The 17,408-nt window shown below is 46.0% G+C and overlaps 3 pseudogenes; all 3 read left to right on the forward strand.

The window, feature by feature from the left end:
* Window positions 1–3,689: 3,689 nt before the first annotated feature.
* Odc1-ps11 (ornithine decarboxylase 1, pseudogene 11) lies at window positions 3,690–4,633 on the forward strand (annotated as a pseudogene).
* Window positions 4,634–14,570: 9,937 nt separating this feature from the next.
* LOC134479146 (dnaJ homolog subfamily C member 17-like) lies at window positions 14,571–15,771 on the forward strand (annotated as a pseudogene).
* Window positions 15,772–16,156: 385 nt separating this feature from the next.
* Window positions 16,157–16,880, forward strand: LOC134479434 (M-phase phosphoprotein 6-like; annotated as a pseudogene).
* Window positions 16,881–17,408: the final 528 nt, after the last annotated feature.

The raw sequence follows: 17,408 nt of genomic DNA on the forward strand, positions 1-17,408 counted from the left end.
GTATGTATGTTCCAGCACCTCATCAAGTCCAGGTGCTTACTACACCCAGGACAGCCCCAGAGAAGAGACCTCCAGATGTTCCAGTCTCCTCTCAGACACAGATGCTTCTATTGGATCTGTTCCTTCTGACCTATCCTCTGACAGTTCCACAGACCCTGGACAACAGGGAGACAGCCAACTCTAGGACTGTACAAACTTCCCCATATCATTTTTCTAGGTTCCCTAGAGAGAAGTCACCACAGAGCAAGCAAGAAGTAGTAGTCAGATCACCTCAACCCAATTCCTGCTTCACCCTTGCTGCTGATTTTTTTTTAATTAAAGTAAAACAGGGGAATGTTGGTGTTCTGTCTAAGCTTCAAGAGCACAGCTACATGGGAATAGCCAGGTATGCTCCACCCAACAAATGCCTGGCAACAGCCACCTGTGCCTGACACTCTCAAAGGGGCTACTTGCCCTCTTACCCTCTCTTACTTCTCTTACTCTTTCTTTACTGCTCCTGCCCCTTTTCCAATCCCCCACTTCATGTTCCCATGGCCGGCAAACATTTTGACTCTACTACTCTAAACATTAAAGTTCTCCACGTGAAAACATGGTGGCTTGGCATGTTCTGTCCAGGCACAGGCCAAGATTCAAATCCCTAACAATTATTATGTCCATCTTCCTCCAAAGAGAGAAGGACAGAGAAGAGAGGGGCAGAGAAGATGAAGATGAAGCAGATCCATGTGGCTCTTAGACTGCCAATCCTTTGACCAATGTCTGCCTTTTGCACAGAGGCTGCAGTAGCCTGGAATCCTCTGTAGCTCACAATAACCAGAACCTGCCTGTTCTTAGCTAGGATTACCATATTCGCTACAATCATTGCACTTGTTATTTTGAAGTCTGGATACTTTGGCCTTACAACGTCTTTGTAAATGACCCAATGGACCTCAATTAAAACATCAAGCATTTTGATTGCTGATAAATCTAGCCACCATTTGCTGTATGATGTTGGCATTATACTCATGACAAGCAATACCAGTGGTTTCCCTTATCCATTCATCTATAGGGGCTCTACATGGCTTTCAATGGTCTAACTGCTCTCTCACATTTGGTGTTTGCATTCTCAAAGACATATTTCTATCAATGAATTTCTGTTTTTAAAGTCTGATATGGTTATATTCACAGTTGAACTCAACCTCTGTAAGAATTCTCTAAAGGATTCTTCAGAATCCTAATTTAGTAAAAGAAAATTTCCTCCAGATCATGCAACCAAATCCCAAGCTCCTAACGTTGCAACGCACCATTGTTCAATTTCACCGTCAGATCTGATTTATTCCCTAAGACAGCATGATGCCCATCACCAAGCAGCTCGTCTTCAGTAACAGTTATTCCACTTGTTAATTACAGGGCTGGTTCTGTATCTTCATGCCTCCACCATGAAAACCATTGTCATTGTTGACCAGCTGACATCAACCCCTTCATCTAATCTTGTGGGATCACCTCATTCTGTGGCCTAGTTAATTAGTGTTTCATTAATATAGGAAGAGTGTAAATGATACAAAGCAACAGATTCTTCAAAATGCTTTAAATCTAGCATTTCTATCAGTTAAAGGGTCAGCTCAGTGGCAGGAATAGCATCAGTAGCAGGCACATGCTGCAGAGACACTGGGACGGATGCAGGTGCCTCTGGAGGCCCAAGCAAAAGTTGTGGTAATGCACTCACTTATACATTACCAGTTTGTACATGTGCTGCCTCCTGGTCTTCCCAGCCCCTTGTCTCCCTGAGGCATTTGGGCACCTGGTAGTGAAAGCACGGGGAGCAGGGCAGGGCGGCACTTTCCCTTCCACTCTATTTCTTTCCCTTTCCTTCATGGGGTACATTCCCAGTCTCATTCTCCAAGCCTTGTTCTCCCCCTGGCTCTTTTTCCTTTCCAAGCATTTCCACTTCTAGTCACACACTCTATGTGCATAGCCAATCTGCAATCTTTTCTAGCAGAAGAGAGTCACGTCAACTTTTAAGTTTTGGGGTTTTATTACAAATTTTCAAAATAGTGGGTGAAGACTATATGCGAATCCAAAACACCCCCTCCAGGACACTATCAGAGGACACCCAGCCAATGTAGCTGCCATTTTACCAATTTCCTTCAGTAACATTGCTCACCCCTCATCATTTACAGTTCCCTCTACCACATTAGAAGCAGAGTTACCTGTTATGCCTAAAGCACTTTGGGTGCCACCTGTAGGCATAAATGCTTTGGAACCTCTAATGCTCTCCTCTAGCCCACAGGAGAGCAGATGCAGTGGAAGAGAAAAGTTATTAGGATGTGGGGAAGTGGACCTGCTCAGCAGTAGTTTTCTAGGATTGAGCTCCATCTCCTTGGGCAGCTGTTCAGTCCCAAAGCAAACACCAAACAGGACTCAGCAGCTGCAGGCCAGTCCTCTAGGCAGGCAGAAAACAGGCACGAAAGAGCAGCCACAGTCCAGTCTATTCAGGAAGCAGACACCAGGCAGCTATACTTCAATCATAAAGAAACCACCAGGCTGGCCACTGACCTAAGGTCAGGGCACAGAGGTGACAAGCTGCTGCAGGAACCTCATGAGCAGTTCTGGGGCGAGCTTCTCTCCATGGCAGCTTTATCTCAAGTTGAGCTCAACCACGCTATGTAAGGGGAACAATTGCATGGAGTGTCTTTACTGAAGAATGGCGAGGTGGAGCAAACCAAAGCTCAGTGCTCATCTCCCACAGTCTGTGGGGTCAGATTTATGCTCCTTCATCAGGAGCCCTTTCATGTGTCTGCTATATCCAAACATCCTTTCACCTGTGTCTGCTTCAGGAAAAGTCTATGACATGCGTTTGCTATAGCAAGACATCCTTTCACCTGTGTGCCCCAGCAAAACATCCTTTGGCAAAATTACCTTTTTAAAGACCTAGAAGTCTCCTCTTCATATACCCCTTTTTCTTTAAGAATTGTCCTATTCACTATCATTAGCAATCTATACACATTGGAAATTATTTTAAGAACCATCACACTTTCTATTAATGCGACTTGTATAGTAAAGTCAAATGATTAACAAAACCTTACCTTTCTATCAATATACAATACTTAAAAAAAAACACCTCAGGTTTCTATCAATATACAATACTTCAAAACAATTGAAAATTTCCATCAAAATACAGTGCAAACAAAAACTTCAATTGTTTCCATAAGTAATGGTAAAACAGAAATCTGAAATTTCTAAGAACATAATCAAACAAAAATACCTTAAAGTTTTATTATACAGTAATTCCAATAAAATGACTTTAAATGTTTATCAATCTCTGGTCATAACCAATAATAACCTTTCATCCTAGATAACTATTGTATCATATCAAATGACCAAACCTATCCACCCCCACCTTAAGGGACTAGGGCGACGATCTTCAGAAAACTGCTTCCTGCTGAATTTTGGTGAAGAATTCCTGAATGGGCCCCAAGGAGAAATAAATGGTTAGTTTGAGAAAAGGTAGCTAAAGCCTTTGTTGCCCAATCTGTCTTTCTAGTTTCTGTGCTAGCCCTTTTGAAGTTGATCTGCATGCACAGTTAGGAGAAACCAGTAACTGACACAGTCTGTGAGTCACCTGGGATGTTTGCTTTGGAAAGACACTGACTCAGCTCACAAGAGGTTTCTCCTAATCAGATCTATCTTTATAGGCTTCTATTCATAGCCATTTTCCCCTGTCTGTAGATGCATAAGCATAACCACATCCCCTTCATACTGTTACAGGCTCCCTTCCCCTGTCAACACCTCCTTACATTGGTTGACCAAGTTCCTCAGTATTTTCAATAACCTCTCTTGGGTGGTGTTGTTCCATTTTCACCAATAGCAAGAACACTGAGGGTCAGTCCCTGCAGACATCACCAACAGCCACCATAGGCAGAAGCTTGGTGCCCCTGGGATCAGCTTCTACAAATGGCCAGATGATCCTCAGGGTTTGGATGGTGTCCTCACCATCGGTCTGACCAGCTGTGGCCCAGGGCTATTTTCTGTAAGCATATCGAGAACCATGAGCAGCTTTACTAAGGAGAAGATTGATTGCCATATCCTCAATGAAGGCTTTACTGCCAAGGACATACTACACCAAAAAAAAAAAAAAAAAAAAGAGGAACAGTCTTCCCCTGATAAGGATGCTTTCTATGTTGCAGACCTGGAAGACATTCCAAAGCAGCTTGTGGGGTGGCTAAAATCTCTTGCCCACTAACTCCCTTCCACAGACAAGTGGAATGACAGCAGAGCTCTAGCTGCAACTGGGAGAGTACTTGACTGTGCAAGCAAGAGTGACATTCTGTTGCTGGAGAGGCTTGGGGTGCCTCCAGAGAGCATTACCTATGCAAATCCCTGTAAACCAGTGTCTCAAATCAACTATACCGCCACTAATGGAGTCCACATTAGATTTTTAACAATGAAATCGAAGAAAGTCACCAGAGCACATCCAAAGGAAAATTTGGTTTTGCAGTTAGATGTTGACACTTCCAAAGCATTTTGTCACCTAAATGTTAAGTTTGGTGCCACACTCAAACCCTGCCAGCTTCTCATGGAACAATCGAAAGCTCCAAAGATTGACATCATTGACCTCAGCTTCCATATTTTACCAATAATTTGTCAATTCCTATAAATTGCATCAAAACCTGAAGTGGCCAATCTGGATTCCAAGAATGTTGGGAAAGTATACTAGCATCAGCTCCTGTATCAACCAGCCTTTCTATGTCAACACACATATTTGGACAATCTGGGGTCTCTGATCAGAGACCTTTGTTTGCCAGAGCACACGTTTCCTAGTGCTCCCAAAAGCCCCTTTTCTTTTTTTTTTTTTTTTTTTTTTTCGGAGCTGGGGACCTAACCCAGGGCCTTGCGCTTCCTAGGCAAGCGCTCTACCACTGAGCTAAATCCCCAGCCCCCAAAAGCCCCTTTTCATTCCACAGGAGCACCCTTGCTCCTGATGTAGGGAAATAACTCAGCCATTCGATCTCCTTTCTCACCTTTAGCAGGTTTTATTTATTTCTTGCCATCCCCATCTACTAAACCAGGATAGACCATAAGTCATTGAGGAGTGAATCCACTTCTTCCCAAGATTATTCCCACTGTCCCTGAAGGTAAAGGACCATACATACCAGTGGGTAACTTACAATCTTCCTCTTTGGGGGTAATGAAAGAGGGATCTGTGCCCAGATCCAAAGCTAACCTTTCTTCTGCAGCCATGTATAAGATCAGAAACACCTTATGCTTCATACGTACAGACTGAGCACAAGGAAAACTTCAACTGTTTGTTCTGGGACTCAGGCTGACAGGCCCTCAGTGTTCCCTATAGTTTTAAAATCACTACCACCTTAGCAGCCCAGGCCTAAGGCCAATGATACCAGCCCCTCCTGCCTTTCCTTCTCTTCCACCATTCTTAGTTATGGGATTGTCCTCTGCCAACCCTAACCTGGCCTCTTTCTCTACACATCACTGCTCTGGGGTTCCTGCCACCAGCTTTCCTCTGAGCCCTTTGAATCTGGGGACAAAAAACACAGGGCTGGAGGTATTGCACAGAGGTTAAGAGCACTGACTGCTCTCCCAGAGTTTGACTTTAAATCCCAGAAAACACATGGTGGCTCACAACCAGTTGTTTTGGGATCTGAGGCCCTCTTCTGGTGTTGTCTGAAGACAGGGACAGTATACTCACATGAAAAAAATCTCAAAAAAAAAAAAGACTTCATAATTTGCCTACTAAGCACAGTTGCTATGCAAAGATAAGGCAGGCCTTCCCGGTGGGAGTTACCAGTTCATTAACATTGGTGCTGTTCACTCCGATGTCCTGCATGAGGATTTTGATTTTCCCCTTGCTCAGATGTCCTGATGCTCCCACCACCCTGCCACCAACTCAGGGGTAGAGGACAGGCCTTTCCCACTCCATGCCTCTGCTCCCCAAGGCAGTCCACAGCCTGCCCTGGGATGCTTAAGGCCAGGAACTCGGAGCATCAGTCGAGATGGATGGAACCATGCACTCCTGCCACATCGCCCCACTGCCCGAAGTCCACTCTGGGCCCAGGGCCCAGTCATACTTGCTTGCCATGGACTACTCACTCACACTGGCTGTGGCAGGAAAAATGGAGGTTTATGCCATTCCTATGCACATAACTGGAGATTGTCAACAAGCATCCTGCTGATGGACACTGTCATTAAAACTTCTGTGGCTTCTGCAAGTATCAGAGGGATTCGATCAGAGCTGCCGCCTCACCATCTACATCAGACCACCACCATCTGTTGGCTGCTGTGGGCCCTCAGGACTTACACCACTCCTCAGGCTTCCCCATCGCCATGACACCCTGCTAATAGCTGTCCACCCACGAGAGTGCCCTCTTCAGCATGTGCTGGTGAGTGGTACTTACTCAACCTCTGTGCACTTTCTTTACCTCAGGGCTTGACTTTCCGTGGTGAACACATGGTTTCAGGAGAGCATTCTTGAGCTTGGAGAGCTAGCTGTGCTGCTTCTGGGGATAGATCCTTTCATGGAGCCACCCCTTCTAGGACTTTTCCCTTGGGTGAGACCTTCTTTCTCCTTTTGAGACAGTTTAATGCCAGGCCGGGCCTGGATAGACTGTTCTCAGGCTCAGGAGCACTGGCTCTAACTTTAGACCCAGCACAAGTCAGGGTAATTAATCCCTATTCTCACCCATGGGTCTCTAGATCTTTACTGCCTGTCCCCATGTCCTGGGATGTAATTTACACTAAACAGAAAACAGTATCTCTGTCTGGTCTCATACCTAGGCCTCCCTCTTCACCCTTCTTTGTTGCTTTAGGTCCTGGTTTGTGCCTGAGCAAATCATTTGGCAAAATTAACTTTTTAAAGAACTAGAAGTTTCCACTTCATATTCCCCCTTTTCTTTAAGAATTATCCTTTTCCCTATCATTAGGAATCTATACACACTGGAATTTATTGTAAGAACCACCACATTTTCAATAAATGCCACATGTAGAGTATACTCAAATAATTAACAAAACCTTACCTTTCTATCAATATACAAACCTTCAAGACAATTTAAATTTTCTATCAATACAATTCAAACAATAACTTAAATTGCTATCAATTTGTAATGATAAAAAAATCTGAAAATTCTAAAAACATAACAAAATACCTTAAATTCATAGAATACAATAATTCCAAAAAAGGCTAAATTTTTAGCAATCTTTCATCATAATAATGACCTTCCATCCTAGACAGCAATTAGAACACATTAGATGACCAAACCTATCCACCCCAGCCTAAGGGACTAGGGCAACGATCTCCAGAAAACTGCTTCCTGCTGAATTGGGGTGAAGAATTCCTAAATGGGCCCCAGGGAGAAAAAAATGGTTAGTTTGAGAAAAGGTAGCTAAAGCCTTTGTTGCCCAATCTGTCTTTCTAGTTTCTGTGATAGCCCTTTTGAAGTTGATTTGCATGCACAGTTAGGAGAATCAGTAACTGACACAGTCTGTGAGTCACCTGGGCTGTTTGCTTTGTGGAGACACTGTCTCAGCTCACAAGAGGTTTTCCCTAGTCAGATATAAAATTTATAAGGTTCTATTGGTAGCCATATTTTTCAGTCCCTGTAGAAACTTAAGCATAACCACATCCCCTTAATACTATTACCATGTTCACTTCTCCTGTCAACACACCCTTACATTGGTTGGTCTAGTTCCTCAGTTTCTCTTTTTTGACCTTGTACTCTGTCACCTGTATCATTACCTTCCCAAGGAGCAACTACCATATCATTTTCTCATTCGTTGTCCCTGGAATTGCGGGAATATCAATTTGAGTACCCATTTTTTTAAAAGATGCCTTCCCCATAAGTATATGGGTAGCCGTATAAGTTCTCAATTTCTCTGTTTTCCCTTTTGGGTCCACATAGGCACCATCCCATTCATGGCAATTAAGCAGTTTCTACAAATTGTATCTAAAGTGGACAATCTGGATTCCAAGACTTTTGGGAAAGTAAACTAACATCAGCTCCTGTATCTTCCACTCTTCCTATGTGCACACCTGCATTTGGACAACCTGGGTCTCTGATCATAGACCTGTGTGCCAGAGCACACCTTCCCCAGTGCTTCCAAAAGCCCCGTTCATGCCACAGGAGCAGCCTTGCACCTATTGTAGGGAAATAACTCAGCCATTCTGTCTCCTTCTTCCCCTTTAGGAGGTTTTATTTCTTCCTTGTGATCCCCATCTACTACACCTGGATAGACCATGAGTCCTTGTGAAGTGAATTCACTTCTTCCCAAGATTACTCCCACTGGCCCTGAAGGGAAGGAACCGCACCCACCAGTCCTTAACTTAACAACATCCCTCTTTGGGGATAATGAAAGAGGGATCTGTGGCCAGATCCTAAGCTACACTTCCTTCTGCAGCCACATCTAAGATCAGAAACACATAATGCTTCATTCGTCCAGACTGACCAAAAAGAAAACGTTAATTGTTTCCTCTGGGGATTTGGGCTGACAGGTCCCTTGATGTTGCCTGTAGTTTAACAATCATTACCTCCTAAGCCCAGGCCTAAGGCCAATGCTACCAGCCCCTCCTGCCTTTCCTCTTCTTCCACCATTCTTAGTTATGGGATTGTCCTCTGCCAACCCTAACCTGGCCTCTTTCTCTACACATCACTGCTCTGGGGGTTCTTGCCACCAGCTTGCCTCTGAGCCCTTTGACTCTGGGGACAAAAGACACCTTGCTGGAGGTATTGCACAGAGGTTAAGAGCACTGACTGCTCTTCCAGAGTTTCTGACTTTTAATTTCCAGCAACCACATGGCTGCTCACAACCAGCTGTAATGGGATGTGAGGCCCATTTCTGGTGTGTCTGGTGACAGGGACAGTGCATGCACGTGAAACTAATCTTAAAAAAAAAAAACTAAATAATTTGCCTACTAGGCACAATTGCTATGCAAAGATAAGTCAGGCTTTCCAGGTGGGATTGACCAGTTCATTACCTCTGTGTCTCCTCCTGCTCTAAACTTGAGGCTTGTTCCACCATCTCCTGCCGAATATCTTTGACGACCCGCCCAAGGCTGCAGACCTTAGCTTTCCCAGAGCCCTTCCATGATTATTGCTATTCGGTCTAAGCTCTACCCCCACAGCTACCTGGTAAAACCAGGTATGCTGTGTGCCACAGTTGCCTGGCGATCGCCAGTTGTGCCCGACAGTAAAAATGTGGGCCGCTTGCCCTGTCTTACCCTCTCTTACTTCTCTTACTCTTTATTCTTCACTGCTCTTGCCCCCTTCCCCAGGACACCATGCGAGTGCCCGTGGCTGGCCGCCGTTCTGCTCTTCTACTCTTCTCTCATTAACATTCTGCACGTGGAATCATGGTGGGTGGGTGTGTTCTGTCCAGGAACGGGCCAAGATTCAAAATGCTAACATTAAACCGAATCACGGGATTGAACCAGGAACCCTCACATTGGTGCCATGACTCGGATGCACCATGTGAGGATTTTCATCTCCCTGAGCCCATATGGTCTGGCACCCCCGCCACACTGCTGCCTTCCATGAACAGAGTATAGTTCTTCCTCACCGCATGCCTCTGCTTCTGCAGGGGCCCCCATTCCACCCTGGGCCACCTCTGGCCTGGGGCACGGAGCCTTGGTGAAGATGGATGAAACCATGGACTCCTGAGACAATGCCCCGTTGCCAAAGAATTGCAGTGCAAGCCTCTTCGGCCCGCATGCCCCAAGACTGCTGCTGAGCGTCCTAATGTTGAGTACTACCTTTACTTCTGCTGCCTCTTCTGTGGGCATCACACGGATTAAATCAAACCAGCTGCCACACCATGTTAGCCATCAGACCACTAACACCTGCTGACTGCGGGGGGACTCAGGACTTACACATCTCCAGCAGGCCTCCGCATCGCCATGATGCCCTGCGTATAGCTGCCCACCAAGCAGAGCGCCCTCTTCAAGCACATGCTGGTGAGAGGTACCTACTCCACCTCTGTATGCTTTACCTCAGAGCTTGACTTTCCATGGGGTACACATGGTTTCAGGGGAGCGTTCGTGAGCTTGGAGCTACCCATGCTGCCTCTGGGGATAGAGCCTTTCACTGAGCCTCTTTCTGGACATTTTCCCTTGGGTGAGACTTTCTCTTTTTGAGACGGATTAATGCCAGGCCAGGCCTCTATAGAATGCTCACTGGCCCAGGAGCACTGGCTCTAAGTCTACCTCCAGCACTGCACTGGTCGGGGCAATTAATCCCTATTCTCACACATGGGTTTCTAGGTCTTCGCTGCCTGTGCCCACTTCCTGGGATGTTTTGGACTAATTTACACTAACGAGAAAACAGTATCTCTTTCTGCCCCATTCCCAGGCCTCCCTCTTCTCCCTTCTTTATTGCTGTAGTTCCTAGTTTGTGAAGAGCAGGTCCAACCCCATTCTTCAGGAACCTTGTCTGTGAAGAATGCTTTCCCACGCATGTGTGGCCCCGAACAACCTTGTACAAGCAAGCTCTCCCTCTCTCTGTCCAGGACTTTGATCCAGCGTGCTCACACTGCCAGCCAAGCACAGTGCCTCAGCTGTGCACACCAGTTTCCCAGCTCCCTGTGAATGCACACACTTGCTTATCCCTTGCTCTGCAGATCTTAAAGAATGTAAAATTTTATAAGCTATAGGAAATACTCAGACCTACCTCTTATGAACCAAAGACTCCACTCAGAGAAGTTCATCTGCCTAAAGATCCCACTTACTACCTATTCCTAAGGGTGGGAGTCCTCTGGGTTTCAAGCGTACATCTAAGAAAAAGTTTTCTTTTCTCCCAAGCGCACTTAATCTTATTCTCTGCCTATAATAAACATATATGTGTGCTATAGCATCTTTTCAAGTCCAGATACTTACTACACCCAGGACAGCTCCAGAGATTGGACGTCTAGATGTTACAATCTCCTCTCACAGACACAGACACTCATATTGGACCTGTTCCTTCTGACCTATCCTCAGACGGTTCCACAGACCATGGACAACAGGGAGACAGCCAACTCTAGGACTGTACAATCTTCAGCATACCATTTTTCTAGGTTCCCTAGAGACATGTCACCACAGAGCAAGCAGGAAGTAGTAAGAGTTTACGACAGCACAATTCCTGCTTCACCATCACCACAAATTTTTTTTTTTAATTAAACCAAACTGGGGAATGTTGGTATTCTCTCTAAGCTCAAAGAGCATAGCTATGCAGGAAGAGCCAGGTATGCTCTACCCCTCTGACACAAGCCCATTTGGGCATAGGAGCACAGAATGTTGGGCCCCCGTATTCATTCACAAAACAACTGGGCGGGCTTCCCTTCTGTCTTTGTGCATAGTCAGCACTCTAGGACCAAGAGGCTTGCCTTCCGGGCTGCTGGAAAGGCCCCTCTGGTTTTTTCTGGGGCAGTCCCTGACCCAGTGTCCTTTTTCTTTGCATTAGGCACACTGATCTTTAGCCAGGAATTCTCTTCTGTTGCCAGAACTGTCTTCCTAGGTTCCCTAACTACTGTGGCCAGTATATGTTCCTCTCTTGTCTTTTATCTCTCTTTAGCTCTCTAACTTCCTCTTCTTTTTGTCTCTTTTCTTCCCTAGCTTCCTGCTCCTTTTACCTTTCTTCCTCTTTCTCTTCCTCAGTCTCTCTGCTGTCCACTTATGTGCACATACCCTGAACCACACTTTAACTTTCCTTTCTCTGCACTTACACTAACTCTCAGCAACTTAGCTTAACTCTTCAAATTTCGGTAACTTTTTCTTTATATCTTTTTCTCAGCTTAGCCAGATTGGTGGGGCGCTTTCCAGCCCCTCGGGGACCCACCCTTGGAGCCTGGCGTTAGACCTGGAGCACTCCCTACCTTCAGGGGTATTGAAGTCAGTCAGGAGTGAGGGTCTTCCATCCATGTCTGGAACATTTATTTTCTGGCCTCTAGTAGAATTCTGTCTTTCCTCGGTAGTAAAGAAGATCTATAACAGTTACTAATAAGCATCTCATGTGGGATGGTGAGAAAACAAGAGGAGAATCTAGAGAATAGAGGTCCACTGAAGAGGACAAATAGCATTTAGTCACACAGCTAAACCAGGAGGCCTTTTGGGGACAAACAGGCCGTTGTAAAAATAAGCACAAGCTTCGTGTCTGTGAAGCAGAAAGGCGAGCAGAGAGGCAACTGATATGTTACCGACTATCTCTCTGGACTTAGAGTTTTCCTCAAGGAGTCTCTCTTCAGTGTCAGCTTCGTGGCTTTACCTCTCAAGAGAACCAGCCTCCAAATGACACTAGGCTTCTAGTAATAACAAAAGGATGGAGAGATGGTTAGGACCTGGGTGTTAGATGCCAAGTGGCTGACATAAGAATTGTAACCGGTTCACCTGGGACTTTCAGGACCTCAGTAGCAGCCCTTTACCAAACTGTCGCACTGGGTTAAAGGCCCATGGAAAAGAAAAGATTAATCCTGACCTTGGCCACAGCCAAAGCCTGAATTCTAAATTTTGACGGGCAAAACAAAGTTCTTCACAGTTAGTTGTAGATTCTTTCTGAAACTATTTTAGGGGCTTCCCTGCCTCCCAGCCTGGGGCATTTTGACCACAGGGGCAGGAACTTGCTGATGAGGGGTTAGGAACAAAGACACTGTCCATGTAGACAGACCATTCTCTTAGAATAGGGCCAGTGGATAAGGGAAGGCAGGCAGGCTCTCTCAAAGAAAGTTCTCTTAATGCACTCTTTTTGTTGTCAAAGCATCAGCCCTGGCCAACTGACCCTTAACCTTGAAACTCTTTCCCCCCACCCCCCGCTGACTCAGGCCCCTGCCCATGCACAGCCTGCAGCTTGCTTGCCCATGCACCTGCCACCCTCAGCCCCACACTTCCCTACTCTGAGCTGTCCCTTCCTTAGAAGCTGTGAATGTTTAAGCAACAGGGAGAATTTTTCTTCAGGACCTAAGGTAAAACTTTCTGGTTCTGATAATTCCTGCTTCAGACAGGGTCACTCGCTAACCTGGAGTCCTTCATACACAACTGTTAACAGCAGCTAGACTGGACAAGGGGAGCAAAGGGAGGGGCATCTCCCCTTGGGAAGGAGGCTCAAGAGAGAAAGATAAAACTCCCTGGCAGAAAACCATTTTTCTCAAGCAAATTATTTTTAACTTCTAAGTTAAGCACCAAGAGGACCAAGTGAAACTCTTTGACGAACAAAGTAAATAGTTCTGTGATTAAGTTTCCAGTTATAAAGATCAGAGGAGGAGAAAGTCCAATACGGAAGGGCTGCATCCCATTGCCTGGACCAGGGGGAGGTCTGGAAGCCCGCAAGGGAAAAACAAGAATTGGGCCAGTAGAGGAGTCAGGGGTGAGTGCTCACCAACTTCCCGTGCCCTACGCCGGACCTCTAGAGGGGCAGAGGATTCAAGAGGTTGGAAACCATAAGTGCCCAAAGGTATGGCTACTGTGGAGTCATGCTCTGTGGGGCTCTGAGCCCTGCAGCTTCGGGTACCTGTAGCCGGACACCCACTCCCTGATTCTTCTTCCTGTGGAGAAGAAGTCAGAAGGCTGCTGGGGAGGAAATGGGGCATAAATACGGGGGACGGAGCTGGCCATTCAGGAGGCTCCCCCACCTCAGGATAGATCTTAGGAGGAGCAGAGGGTACTGAGGATTTTGAACCAGGTTTTGCCAGACCTAAATGTAAGATTGCTGGTCCGGGTGTGCTCCCAGTTTTTCCTGAAAAACAATAGCTTTAACATAAAGAATCATAGTCATGTCAAAAGAGCCCTCAGGGGGCCAGCCCACACTGAAACTTGGCCACTCAGAGGTGCACAAAGTCTGCCACTTTCCCTTCTTAAGTTCAACTGACATATTATGTGCTCTGTCCCTAACTTGTCCAATGATCTAACATCAGGCTTACGGGAGTCATTACTGTCTGTCCTATCATCACAAAAAAAAAAACACTAAACAGACAAACAACAGACAACACAAAGAAACCACAATATCCAGACAACAACTGCTGTGCCTAGTCCACAGGCATCAGCCAAAAGCAGTTTCAGACGAAGAGGTCTTTGAAGTTTCTCTTCCAAGAGGAACACACTATCCTCTTCTACCCAATAGGAGACCACCAGGCGTCCCTGGCTCTCCTGTTGCCCTGAAGCATCCGTCAGGGTGCAGCTTGTCATCCTCCCGACATGTCTGTCGACCACAGCTTCTGAGCTTTACAGCTCCGGAAAGTGGCTGCAAAACCAGAGCCCTTTTCAGGTACTAACCAGAACCAGAACAGAGACAGACACAGACAGCAGCTGCACATTCAGACACAATTGGGGACCCCCTTACCTCCAAGAAGGTCTTTGGAGTTGTGGGTGGTTGCGAGATCCCGGACGAGCTCCTAAATGAAAGACTACCAGGGTGGGGAAGACCCCCACTCAAATCTCAAGATGACGCAACCCCCCAAGAACTCATGAGAAACGAGTCTTGATGTAATAAACAAGAGGTGTGTTTGAGGAACCAGAGCTCTGGAGATGACACGTATCTCACACAGGAGACAGAGGAGTCGACCTCTAGCCCAAGTAGAGGAAGGTATTTACAGGGAAAATTACATAGGTAGTTGGCAACAGTCACAGAAAGCAATTTCATTGGTTTGTAAGTTGGGCTCAGTTCAACTCTAGGCCACCCTGCTTCTGAGGCAAGTTGACCCTAATTCTCTTTTTTGTCAGGAATGTTGAGTCAGGCCTTATTGAGGCCAGATAATTTTGTGTAGCCGGGCTACATCCCCAAAACATGTTTTTTGCTGTGAGGTAAACTTGTCCTCATAGCAGGGTCAGTGGGGGATACTTTAAAATCTTTATTCTTTCAGAATCATGGCAGTGACCAAAGAGGTCTTACAGATGTTTCTCTACCTGCTGCTGGGAGTCGAAGAGAAGGCAAGAGACAAAGAGAAGAAGGCCTATAGACAAAAAGCACTCCCCTGCCACCCAGACAAAAATCCAGATAACCCCAGAGCAGCTGAACTCTTCCACCAGCTGTCCCAGGCCTTGGAGGTACTGACTGATGATGCAGCCAGGGCTGCATATGACAAGGAGAGGACAGTCAGGAAGCGGGCCGCAGAGACGACCCAGAGACTTGAGGAGAACAGGAAGAAACTGAAGCTTGACCTGGAGGCCAGGGAGCAGCAGGCCCAAGCCCAGAGTACTGAGGAAGAGGAGGAGAGCAGGAGCATCACCACACTAGAGCAGGAGATTGCTCGATTACAAGAAGAGGGTTCCCGTCAGTTGGAAGAGCAGCAATGGCTGATCCAGAAGCAGACCCGCCAGGACCGAGAACAGAGGCTGAGAGGAAGAACAGAAAATAGAGAAGGCAAAGGAACCCCCAAAGTAAAGCTTAAGTGGACATGCAAGAAGGAGGATGAGTCCCAAGGGGGCTACTCCAGAGATGTCCTCATGAGGCTTTTACATAAGTATGGGGAGGTTCTCAACTTGGTACTTTCCGGAAGGAAGCCAGGCAATGTCATAGTGGAGATTGCAACTGTCAGAGCTGCGGAGTTGACCGACAGAAATGAAGTGGGCCTGGCTGACAACCCTCTGTAGGTTTCCTGGTTGGAGGGACAGCCCCAGGGCATGGTGATCCCAGTCCCCCAGGACTGTGGAAGGGCTCAGTGTCCTCAGAAAGGGACTATGAGAGTCTGGTCATGGTGCGCATGCGCCAGGCCACTGAGCGACAGCAGCTGATGGCCCAGATGCAGCAGGAAGATGAGGGGGTACCACGTAGCCCGCACTTCAGCCTTCCCAACCCACACCCTTTTCTGAGTCATCACCAATAAACTTTTAAAAAACACAAACAAAAAAAACCAAACATGTATAATATGTAATGGATAATTTCTAATCTTGATGGCCTGTTGCATTTGAATAAACAATGTTAATTCAGAGTTATCAGGGACAAATTCAGCAGTCTCTATAGGCATTCAATGAATCAATAATTACGTTAAGAGCTTCAGGATATTCCAATATCATAAGGATAGCATACAATTCTGACTTCTGAATTGATGTGGACGTTTGACCACCATGCTTATTTTATCTGACTTACAACCTGCCATCCCCATCTTGTTTACATCAGTATAAAAAGTTAGCACCGAACGCAACATCTCGCTCTGCTCTTGACCCTGTGCAAGTGCGGTGCAGTGGGAAGCCTCTGAAAATGTATCCAATATGGCATCGGAGCGGAAGACTAAGTTATCCAAAACCTGCTGCGCATGAAGTTCATGCAGAGGGGCCTGGACTCGAAAAACCAAACAGCTGGAAGAGGAGGAACGGAAGATGATCAGGGATGAGCACTGGTACCTGGATTTGCCAGAGTTGAAGGAGAAGGAGAGCTTCATCATAGAAGAGCAGAGCTTCTCCCTGTGTGAAGATATTCTCTACGGAAGGATGCCATTCAGAGGCTTTAATCCTGAAGTTGAGAAAGTAATGCTTCTGATGAATTCCAGGAACAGAGTGGCAGGGTCAGAAGAGGAGGAAATACTAGACATTGGAATGTCGAAAGAAGAAATGGCAAGAAGACATGAGAGTTTGGAGGGAACGATTGGGTAAATGTTTGCCAAGAATAGGAAGCCAATGATGAAGAAGATGAAAATGGAAATATAAAAGCCATTAAAATTAAGAAGATGTTCTTAAAGCCCGAAGACTAATATGGACGCCTGTAATCCAGTGGATGCTGTGAGAACAGCATGGTCTGAACTCACCCTCCTGTCCTCGGTACTGGTCCCTTCTAAGGGATGCCTAGGGTTGGAAATGTGCTGTTCTTGAGACAGAAGGATGATGGACGTTCTACATCCTTTTGGCGGCAATCGGGGGCTTCACATATGTGGGTATACGCTGCTCCCTAGACTTTTGGCCTGATTCTGTGTGAATATACACACAGACAGGGCACAAACCTACACATGCTCTCAGTTACTCTCCAGGAATGAGTATTGTAAACTAATTCTTGCCTTGGTTTTACTGCCCTTACATTTATATTTTACTTTTTGAATCATGTCAAGGCAAATCATTCACTTTGAATTTCAATATTTGAGAACTTTTCAGAAGTGATTGACCAGGAACAGACATGGCTCTCAGCCCAGAGTATTCGCATGCTCATAGGCCTTCTTCATGAGTAGAAGTGTGGGGTTTGTGTATTTTAAACAGTCACCTGGATCTTTTTCTAATGTTCTATAATAAACGTGCTTTATATTAAAAAGTTGATATCTCTGGAGTTGTTACTCATTCCTAACAATTATGGTAATGATATTAAATAGTGGATTTTTTAAATTCTTCAAAATCTAGCATTTCTATCAGTCGCCAGGTCAGCTCACTGTCAGGAATAGCGTCAGTAGCAGGCACATGGTGCAGAGACGCTGGGAAGGATGCATGCATTTCTGCAGGCCTAAGACAATCTTGTGGGAGTGCACTCACACATCACCCT

Source organism: Rattus norvegicus, chromosome 6 (assembly GCF_036323735.1).
Source record: "Rattus norvegicus strain BN/NHsdMcwi chromosome 6, GRCr8, whole genome shotgun sequence".
Classification (NCBI taxonomy): domain Eukaryota; kingdom Metazoa; phylum Chordata; class Mammalia; order Rodentia; family Muridae; genus Rattus; species Rattus norvegicus.